Raw genomic sequence first — 11105 nt, 5'->3', positions numbered from 1 at the left:
TTTACAATTATTTTATTTAACATTATGTAAATAAAAATATTATATTCGTATTATATTAGCATTATATATATATTTATAAGAATATTTATAAAAGAAATTCTCTAATATAATAAAAATCTTTTTATAACTCTTCCTTTACTTAAGTATAAATTATTTCTTACTTTGCTATCGATATTCATCTAAGTTTACTATGGAAGAATATCTCTTCGCAGGAATTTCTGCTCTATTATAAATTCATTAGCCAATTTAATATAATTTAGGAAAGATATGTTTCACAAAAAGTGTTTTTATCATAGATAAAATGCGAATGAGTTATATATAATTTAATTTACGTTAATGCTTTTCACCAATTACTGAATAAGACGATGTAAATGTAAGAATAAAAATGGCATTCAATATTGATTTGGCAATGAGTTAGATCAAATAGGAGCAAATCTGATATGAAAATAATTCATTTATCCGTTTCATTAAATCAAAAATTATTACTTTTAAATATTTATCAAATTAAAGAAAATCCATTTTATTTATGATGAAACGAGGTAAAGTTTTTGTTTATGAAATATAAAATTATAAATAAAATATCAAATAAAATTTTAAAAAGGGAGTGCATTGTTTAACACTTAGTTGTTGCCTTTTAATGTTTGAATAGTTTTCAATAAATATGGATTTTTATGGAGGACTATTCACACATTTAAAAAATATCACAAAATTTGTCTATGAAAAATCTAAACACAGTTCTTACTTCCATTTTGGTATTCTCGATACTTCTGATTGGTATTTAAATATTTAAAATATCATTTTTGCAATTTGAAGTTTTAGATATCAGCTTTATATCTAAAAATCCAAATTACAAAGCTTCCGAAAAGCTTGCAAATGTAATAATTAGAATTAAAATTAATAATGTGTTATAAAAATAATATTCGGTATGAAAATCTACCTTCAATTAATAAAATACATTCTAAAACCGTTTTATGCTTCTTAATATCTTAATATTTACATCTTAATATTAATTATAATCTATTCTAATAAGAATAGATTATAATTAATATTAAGATGTTATACCGGTATGTGCATTTTAAAACACACAGTAACATATCGGATCAATCATAATCCGTGTGCAAATATCTATAATGATAGATAAGTACAAAATGCTGCCAATACACACTTATTGAAATGAATTTCATAATAAGTTATACCATTACTTGGTGAGTTATCACCATAACCCATCAATTAATTGAGACCGAAATAATGATTTGAATGGAATATGATGAGAAAAATCCATATTCTATAGGGCCTACAGAACAGTTGAAAATAGCTTGATAATCTTATAATAGCAAATATAAATTGCTAAATTTATACAGTATATTTATTATTATTATTTACGAAAAACATTTGTTAATGAATTTAAAAAGTTACGCGGATAAAATTTAAGGATTTAAAATTACATTAATACTTGTATTATTGATATGTTTTTTAACTTGAAAACTCTTTTAGTATCTTTTTAAAATGAGTTTTTAAAATTGTTTTTTTTTTTCGTTTATTCAATCTAAAACCAGTAATGAAGTAAAGTAATCTACCAACAGAAATTTGAGAATGTTTATATTGACTTTTACCGACTCCTTTTACAGATTCTGCCTTCATCTTCGTTCCATTAAATCGTTAATTTATATATATAATAACATCAAATGCGAGTAGTTTCGTAAAATAAATACAAAAGTTATTCTTCACTATCTTAATAAAGTTTTAAATATTAAAACAGATGACTATAATTAATAAATTACTAAAATTAGGCCTATATACATAAGATCTTTTTATTTTTGCGAAGGTCGAGCAGAATAAAAACTGAAGTTTCGGAAGATACAGACAAATTTTAATTTTATAATATAAAAAATAAAAATTGACAATTTAAGATTTACATGTAAATGGTACAAAGATAATACTCAAACAAATCCAGTATACAGGGCAATCGAGAGTTTATAAGAGTACCGGGTTAGAGGGGACTTATTTAACTTGAACAAATGAAATACGTGAATTTTTTAAAATTTCCTTTTAGCAAAAATTGCATTAATTATATAGGGATAGGCCCTTAAGGATATTCGGGCCTTCTTTCGGGAAGGAGCTCTTCCCCCACTCGACGGCCCTGCCAGTACATAAAGAGAGAACTTGATGGAGTTACAATCAACTATAGTGGGTGATCACTTAACGAACGTAATCCGTTCCAAGACTTTGTTCGTTAACCGATTATCGATTTACCATAGGTTTTTATGGAAATTTGATTAAATCATTCTGGAAACTCCAGAAAAATAAAAAATATATACTTTCTTACTATGTTTATTTATATGTAATAATAAAAATACATATATACACAGTCTTGCATTTTTATTAGTCATGTTTTTTCCGTTTGTGGGGGTTAAAGAATCTGTCTAATGTCGATTGCTTTCTCTCTCCAGGATTTTTCAGAAGTAATTAATAGCATTGTCATTGTAGAGATCCTCAAGCCTATTAACCTCAACCAGGTTTGGATGCCATTCTAAGACCGTTGTTCTGACATCCTCCCACTTCTTCAAAAGATGTTTAATAGCAGATATCAGCATTAATCCTCTTTTTCAAAAGAAAACATATCTCGCCAGTTTCTTGGTGTTCTTCTGTCTTCAGATCCGTTTCAGGTTCCATTATGAGCTCTTCAATGTTCTTTATTTTTCAGATGTGATTTTTGTTACTCCTTTAGCTACTTGAGCCTTCTTGATTATATCTTTCTTAGATAATATTGAATTGTGGCCTGCTGTAGACCTGTTCAAGCCATACTGCCCAGCAACATCAGAGATCTTCTGCCCATTCTCTACCTTTGCTATTATACTCTTACCTTTAGTAGTCATCAATGAAAATAAAAACCGACGCAAAACTTAACGAGCGCCCACCCGACGGTCTCGCGAATACTATAAAAAAATTGTTTCGAAAAGTTTCGAATTGCTGCCTGAGGACAAGGGAAGACCAATCGGTATTCATTATTTTACGTCACTGCTTCTTGTGTTTGTTCTGTGAGGTGTTCATAAAAATCTTTCGTGAAAGTGTTCGTTATCCTATTTGTTCGTAGTCTGAACTGTTCGTTAACCGATCACCCACTGTACTTTCAAAATTTCCTATAAATATTAGATTTTATTTAACGTCATTACGTGTTAACGTTATTCTATGCTGCGAATGTTTCAAAAAATGCAATTATCTAAATCAGTAAGTGAATAGACGCATTGAAGTAACCAAGGCGAATTAAGGGACTATACACCCCTCAAAAAAAGATGTTTAATAGAAAAAATATATAATTGAATTTTGTATTTTGTCAATTTTAATTTGAATAAATATCGATATGAATTTATTGTAGTTTGGATGTTGTATTCAATATTAATATAAGAACATACAAAAATAATATAAGAACTTTTATGAATACCATAATTTCAGTTTATTTGTTATCCCTACGAAATTTAATTAGGGGCTTGTCTCTGAATAAAAATAATAATAAAATTTTCCTCATTTTTTGAATAAAATCTCTATAGTTGATTTAGAGAAATCCGCTATTTCTGTAATTTAAATATATAATTTCAAACCTAATTTACACTATTATCTCAAAGGTAATGTAATTTTATTGCTTATTTAAATTTAAGCAAAAGCGAATTATTTTATCGGGGATTCGGTATTTTCTGACGGGCCGATAGCTAAATGAGTTAAGGGTGATTCACACGAGCTCGCGTAGACAGGAAGAATGCACTTAAATTTACACTATAGTGTTTCATTCCAGGAACGAACCGGCAATTCACGCTAAATCTATTTCCTATAATATTCCATCTTTCGTGTTCACATCAATGAATCTCTTATGACACGTCATACAACGTTTCGTGTTCTCGAATGGTATTTCCATTGTGAATAAACTAACTTTAAGTAAAAATATACAATTAAATTTTTACTGTAATGTAGAAATTATAGAAAATTTCTGATAATTTTATTAGTTTGTTAGTTTCTAACAATAAATTATTATCTCTTGAAACGACTATTTTTAAATAAAGAAAAACCGGAATTGGAACACCTTTAAATACCACAGATAATTCTTATCAATGGCTATTAGTATAATTAATTATGTTTAAAAAGAAAAATAAAGTATTTTTCCTGTTCTGCTTATTGCTATGAATCAGCCACTGACGTAACCAATGGAGGAGCCAAAGAGGCACCACCTCCCGAAAATTTTACCTGGGTCAGAAATAAAATAAAAACGAATTAAATTAACTAATTGCCATTATTTAAATGCTTCGTTACACAACTTACTGTTAATATAGCAATACAGTTATGTAAATGTTTATAGAATCAAGTGCTCAATATCAATCCATGAATGAATTTTCTGGCTATTTTCTGGCATTCTGTGAACATTCGAACGTCTCTGGCTGTACTAAACGAGTCATTGGGCGATGAAGCAGTTTCGTCACGTACTTTCATAAGTACTTATTAACAATTATGAAAGTACGTGACAGAAATATGGCTCGAATAATAATAATATCTTCAAAAGAATTCTTTAACACTTCCTTTCGTTACTGAAGTCAATGCAATTCTAAATCAGTGTCCAATGCAAATTTAAGTGGTTTATTAAGACTGCAGAATTCTTTTCTCTATTTTATATACACGAAATATTCTATTATATGTATATAGACCTGATGTGTTAAATAATATAACAATCAAAGTTATATCATTAATATATTAATATAAAATTTGAAGGAGATTGCACGCGAATGTTAGAGTTTAATCAATGATAAAAATTTTATGAAATTTTCATCTAAAATTATAAATTCACACAATATTTCTGTATAAGAATTTTATATTAAAATTTTATTTATACATAAACCAGATATTATAATCATACTAAATATACTGCATATATTAATATATATATATTTAAATTTCTTAAAAGTTTCTTAAAATTAAATACAAATATTTCTAACCATTCAATATTCGTTTGTTTTTGTTTCTTCTGCATAAATAATTATTTTATGAAGAAACGTTGAAAACGTTTATACTTTTGTCTGTTTAGTTTTACTTTTATTCGACAGATGGCACTATTATACTGGGTACATTATTTTTCTACGTAACACTATTAACAATTGTTGTTATATTCTTATAGCTCCAAATATAAATGAATAAATAAATATAAAATATAGACATAAATGAATATAATTTTGACTAAATTTTATTTAATATAAATTATACACCATTACATAAATACATTTAAAAATGTTTTATAAAGTTCATTATAAATGTATATTATTTTCTTATTGATTTATTATCTGTGGCTTCAGATTTTTTAATATTTCAGAACAATGAAAGTAAGTTAGATAAAAACTTTCACTGTATTGTACAATTAAATATTAATATAAATGAAGCTTTTTAAAGTAATCAAAGAGGGATATGTATCTAATCTATAATAGATTCAATAAATCAATGAAGGGGAAGAGCGTGCATGAACAAATCCATGCCCGAAGCTATGGACATAAACGTATATGCTCGAGCATCCGCCCACACGACAAGTGAGATAATCCACGAGCTACTTGCACATACTACATCAATCTTACTTATCACTCGCTGTCTACTTTCTACTGAAAAATATCCGGAAAATGAGATCTGGTTGAAGAATGGATGACAGTTTTCTCCAATAAACTAGGCCATCTGTTGCTTCGCTTTTTTTATTCAATTTTTTTTTCAACTTCTGAAAATCGTACAACATTGATTCACGGCAGTGGACAATTGTATTGATTCTGTTCTGTCGTATTTTGTTTTGATATTTTAACAATAAAACGCATATATATATATACATACACAGCTCAATCTGCATATTGAATATGTTATATATCAATTCACATATTTTTATTATTAATTATAATTTTAAATTTTTTTATTAGTATTTACTAGTGTAAATTTCTATAAAATTATACTGTATTTGCTTATTTAAACGAACATTACATGTAATTCGTGGAACTTCTCGTAATTATAACCGTGTCGTTAGACTTTTTACTAGTTTATCAACGGAGGGACCACGGATTATGGGCATAAAAAGTGATCATTTTAATTAAAAAAAAAATTAAAATAGATTTTCTTCTTCAACAATTTTTATCTGAATATAATTCCGATACAAATATTTACTTGTTTTGAAGTTAGCAGCTTTAAATTTTTTGTTAATTTGACATTTATATGACTCTTCACAACCAAGGATCAATAGTTAGAAGTTATCCAATTATCCTTCACTTTACTACGTGAATGCTTATTGGTTAAATTCTTCTTGATCCTTCATTATGAACACGGACATATGTAATTTATGTTACTGTAGTCCCTACTAAGCTTGATTCTCTGCTACAACACCTGAATTTTGATAATTATGTTTGAATTTTTATTTAAAAAATGAATATATAACGTAATGTGATTTAAAAACATTTTAGTATGAACTTATTCCTATTAATTTATTTTTAATTCTTTAGGATAAAAGCGTTCAATGCGGCATGAGAAGCATTTGCTTATAGAAATTTCAGTTTTGTTTTCAAAGATATAAACGTTTTTTATGAGTGTAGGAATAATATAATTATTCTAAATGTCATCTATAAATAAAATATTCTGTATAAACAATGCATATTTTGGTAATTTTATACACGTTTTATGTAAATTTTAAGGACTGTCTTAGACTAAAAAAACTACATTAACCTAAAAATTTTGATTATTCTTTATTGAGACTTTTATTGTTGTCTTTATCACATTTCACCTCACCAGTAACTGTGTTTTTTTCATAATATTGCAATTACTTTCATCCCTGAAGCGTGACGATTCTTACTTTTAACCTTGGGAGAGTGGAGTTTTGAATAGACTGGAAAAGGAGGTTTTCAGCAATTTTTATTAGGTAACTTGCAATGCTCAAAGTTTATTGGGTCAAACATTCAATTATCCATTTTCCATTCGTTGAACCAGACAAACTTTAGAAAGTTGTCCTCCTTCTCCAACTCTCTTATCCGTAAATAGAATTTATAATGCTTCGTCGATTTCTTTCTTCACTGAACTTTACAGCTGTTTTCTATAGAATAAAATCTTTCTTGGGTCGTGACTGCCATTGAAACACTCTCTGATAATATACAAATGCTTGTTTCTGTATTTTAATATGAAATTAATTGATTGAGATGAAAACAATTTCAAACAATGTCAGGAAATTTTATATATAAAAGGAAATAAAACTGTTTGTCCGTATATATTCTATATTCTGACACTTTCTTCAGGTTTTGTTATATAACTGGTAAAATATATATGTTCAATGTGAGCCCAAGTCTAAAATTAGATTGTTGGAAGATAAAATCTAACTAACTGAAACCATTTTTGTTTATTTACTCAATAAATCTTGCAGTTACGAATAATTCATAATGGAAGGATATACTGTATATCTTCTATTGTATATTTATAATATAATATTAAAAATATATGTGATAATTAATGCATATTAAATAATCACCGTTACATGTTAAAGGCATAAAAATTTTTAATTTCAAACAGTAGGCCTACCAGTAGCGTGACCAAAGAGGGGCCTAGAATCCAGGGCCCTTCACCTTTGTAAATAGGTAAACGAAGTACAAATCCAATATGACAAAGGCTCTTACATAATATCGACGAGTTCACTCTTCATAGTGTCTACATTCACAGTGATACAAGGGGTAAATGTGGGTTTGAACGTTCTAATTCGGGTACCCTCGTAAATTCACTTCTATCTACGCTACTGGGGCGTATATAAATATATATATATTTATATTTATTTATTCAGCAATTTAGTTTTAACTTTTTTATATAATAATTACTTATAATTTTAAATAAATAATTCATGCAAACTGTTATGTAATTTATACAAACTGATTAATTTTGACTGAATATTTATTTTATGATATTAATTCTTCTTTTTCTCCTATTAGAAAATGCATCATTAAAATTGAATAACTTTGTACTGTACAAGTGACTAAACTGATTTTATTTCTTCATAAAATATTTTTATTACTTATAAAATCCATTGAAACTTTTATAACAAATCCAAACAACTTCTTTCTTTTTTAATAAGAAATTTACTGATAAATGAACTATCTCCTTATCTATAAATAATATTCTACTTATAATTGAAGTATTTACACTATCTCATGGTGAGTACAGGGAGAAAAAACTGAAAATAATATATAAAAAAAAAACTTTATTTAACGTAGAAAATTTTAATTTTATACATTAATCTAATTGAAATAAACTTTAAAATTTTATCTCGTACATTTCTTTAAATTAAAGAATTAAAGGAGGAAACTTTAAGAAAAAGCTCCAACTCTAAGAATATCAAAATAATTGGATAATTTCAAGGTTAATCAATATAAAATGGTTATATTTATAGATTCTACAGCACTAAAATAAGTTGTTTTTTTTCAGTTGAACTAATTAGAGTTAGAGATTTGTAACTCTCATCTTCTTCCTATATATTTATAAGGCTATAATTTACGTAAATTGGGAATTAAATTCTTAGTGTTTAATTTGGCTATAGTACAAAATAGATTTGCTAGAGGGCGTAAGACACTCCATTACCTATAAATCATTAGATAACGGCTTCAATATTATTCTTATCTATAATCTCCTCCATAACTTTCTTCAAATGTACGTGTTGTAACTACTTAAAGTGACGTCACAGATAAGCAAAAGTTTTTTATAACCCCATTTTACTAAAATCTAGAACATTGTATAAAGATGATACTTTTAAAAATTCTATCTGCTACATGACAGTTATCAAATAGATTTACTAGAACCTATTTTCTAATAAAATATTTTATTAAAATGAATATAGATATATATATATAAAAGGGGCTTTTATAAATGTAAAAAGTTTAAAATTCTCATAAAAACTTACTTCATTAGAATTTATGAACTAATAATGATTATGAAAATGCAGTTTTACTTATATTCAAGTTATTATAAATATTTGTGGACAATTTTCTGAGAATTAAATTATATTATTATTATGTGATAAAGAAATATTAGATAAATATTCACTAACCTGCAATATATTTCGAAATTCTGATTACCCTGCAACTTCATTTTTGATAAACAATCTTAAATAAAATTAAATTCTTTGTTCTTAATAGAATACATTGTACCGTTTTCGTTTCTTTTTAATTTAAAAATGATTTTATATGTTTAATTTTAATTACCTAATGCCAGAAATAAATGAAATTATAATTTAAAATCGAATAAACAAATACGAGAAATAAAAGTCATTGATTTAATAATATAAAATATTTTAATTAACAATTAAATATAGAATTATTAATATTAATTATGTTTTTATTAGATTTTTAAATAGAATTTCTAAGCAGAAATTAATGATTAAATGGAGAATTTTTTTAAAATTAAAATGTCCTTTTCTTTTAATTAATAATTTTTATTTAAAATATATTTTCTGAACAATTTTAAATACAAACCTTTTATTTTGTAACTTTGTAACTTAGATTTATAATGACAATATACTAGACTAATAAAGTGAAATCTGAGTTTATGTGCTATAAATAAAATTTCTGCAAGGTGATGTTACAATATGTCGTATTAGTAAAGAACTTTCTTCTTTCTTTGAGTAACAAAGAGAGTTTTTTGCAGACACCACACAATGAATGTTCGGGTCTTTTTGTTCGATTCTTTGGTTACTCTTTCTGTCGTCATTCCTTTCCTTAACCAAGAGGGGCGACTAGGGACACCACGCCTACAGCTTTATCTGTTGCTTAGAGACCACTTCATCTGAACTTAATGGTCGTTCCCCCAAAAGAAAGAAAAATAGACGCAAAAAAAGTGGAAGCCACTGTCACAACACTAAGCAGAAGCAAATAGATAGCGCGGCCCGGAAGAAAAAGTACTCACCGAACATTCTGTCGTGGAAACAATTTAAAATTTTTTAAAAAAGAAAATGAATAAATGCAATTCAATTTTGCATGTAAGCTGACGTTTCTTCCCAAGATACATTGTAAGAGAAAAATTGAATGTAGTAGGCTAGATCTTATATTCTTCTCTTTTTTTGTGTGTGTAAATTTACAATGATCGTGACTCATCTTTGACTTTGATAGTGACGGACCCTCTTTTAATTAGAAAAGACATCGATCCCGAAGGGACTGCAGTGGAAAATCAATGTTTTTCCTATACACCTGCCTAGAATATACTCTCTTGTTTGAACACCTGCTAGACTTATTCAAATTTATCCAGATAAAATATTTACATGAAATCAAACACAGCACAATAAACTGAAGTATTATTGTACAAATTCGATTAGACTGCAGGATGCTATGAATTATTTTTCATACTTAGTCCTACTATGAAGAAAGATGTTAAGAATTTATTAAAATAAAATTAGATATTTTTTTTATCGATATCCTGAAAAAATGGGATGTTTTATATTTAAAAAAATCGATAAATTTCTCGAAAGTTAGTTTATCTACAGATTTAGTCGTTTCATTACTTCAGTCATACTTTAGAGCGGCTTCTTTCTAGATAATAGGGTCCGTTAGAAGAGATAAACAATTTAAATTCCTTTTTAAATATTTTAATTGGTAATTAAGCCAAATATTAAATTAAAAAAAAGTTAGAAAAATCGTTATATAAATAATATTAAATTTGACACGATACTATTTCATCTTGAATGTGAAAATGATGTAATGGTTTGTTCAAAAATGTATACAAATATATTATCTTTTACTTCCTTAGAATTCCTTCTTTTAAAAGTGTTATCAACCGTAATAATGTAAATTGTTCAGTTAGACCACACAAAGATATCAACATTCCCAGATGTACTGTAATACTAACCTTACCAAGGTCAAAACATTTGAGTGAAATGTTTTGCCAGCTAAATCCGGGACAAGCAAAGTAATCTTTATTGTCTTTATGTATCTGTTTATCCGGTAAGAAATTTATTAAATTTTTCATTTATTTTGTAATGTTATGTACTGCAGCATCTCGAGAAGTGTTTAAAGCGAATTAGTGAATTAATTTTATTATTAATTTTTATTCTTTCATCTTTATTTAACCATAAAGAATAC

This window comes from Centruroides vittatus, unplaced genomic scaffold (assembly GCF_030686945.1).
Source record: "Centruroides vittatus isolate TY-2023 unplaced genomic scaffold, ASM3068694v2 contig_753, whole genome shotgun sequence".
NCBI classification, from domain to species: Eukaryota; Metazoa; Arthropoda; class Arachnida; order Scorpiones; family Buthidae; genus Centruroides; species Centruroides vittatus.
This window is presented reverse-complemented; position numbering follows the sequence as displayed.